Source organism: Triticum aestivum, chromosome 4B (assembly GCF_018294505.1).
Source record: "Triticum aestivum cultivar Chinese Spring chromosome 4B, IWGSC CS RefSeq v2.1, whole genome shotgun sequence".
Classification (NCBI taxonomy): Eukaryota; Viridiplantae; Streptophyta; class Magnoliopsida; order Poales; family Poaceae; genus Triticum; species Triticum aestivum.
The window spans coordinates 27,505,459-27,506,512 of NC_057804.1; positions in this window are offsets into that span (position 1 = coordinate 27,505,459).

Sequence of the window (1,054 nt, forward strand, 5' to 3'; positions counted from 1 at the left end):
GCGACGGTGTCGGGGACGGCGACGGCGACGGCGAGGTGTGGCACGGGGCGGGGCGGGGCGGCGCGGCGACGGGCAGGGGCGGGGCGGGTCGGGGCGGGGCGGGGCGGCGTCGCGGGGCGGGGGCAGCGACGGCGTCGATCGGGGCGGCGCGGGACGACGCGGGGCGACGACTTCCTTTGTGGTTATACCAGCATCCTTCAAACAATTCTTGCATGGGTCTCTAGTCCTTGCAATGAGACCATTCACCAAACTTTCAAACTTTGATCTTGTCAATGTTATATTCAAATGTTTTGCTCCAGCAGCATCAGCCGTGATAAAAGGAAGGTTGATCTCAGTCTGTGCAGTTGACGGTGAGGCGGATACGGCAGGCAGCCTGGCGGCGTCGGGCGGGCGGGGAAGAACGAACTGAACCAAAATTTCACGAGTGCTGCTTATATAGGCAGAGCATTGGTCCCGGTTCGTGAGACCAACCGGGACCAATGCCCCCTTTAGTCCTGGTTGGTGCCACCAACCGGGACCAAAGGCCTCTTTTCAGCAGCTGAAAGGGCGGGAAGCAGAGGCCTTTAGTCCCGGTTGGTGGCACAAACCGAGACTAAAGGGGGGTCATTGGTCCCGGTTGGTGCCACCAACCGGTACCAAAGCAGCCCTTTAGTCCCGGTTGGTGTCACCAACAGGGACTAAAGGCCTTGTGTTGCCCGCGTGGCGGCACGAAAGTTTAGTCCCACCTCGCTAGCTGAGGGAGCTCGAGAGTGGTTTATAAGCCCCAGTACCGCTGCCCTCTCGAGCTCCTCTCCACTACAGGCTTACAGGCCTAAAATCACTCTCTGTGCTTGTGGGCCTATTGGGCCTACTGCGGGCCTGCATCCTGGCCCTAGTAATGGGTTTCTAGTTGTATGCAGGTCGTGGTGGCCCTGTAGGTGGCACTTTTTTTTAATTTTTCCTAGTTTTTTTGCTTTCTTTTTTGTTTCTAATTACTTATTTATTTTCTTTTATGATAATTCTTTTTTCTTTTAATGTTTTGAACAGAATTCTAATTACTTATTTATTTTCTTTT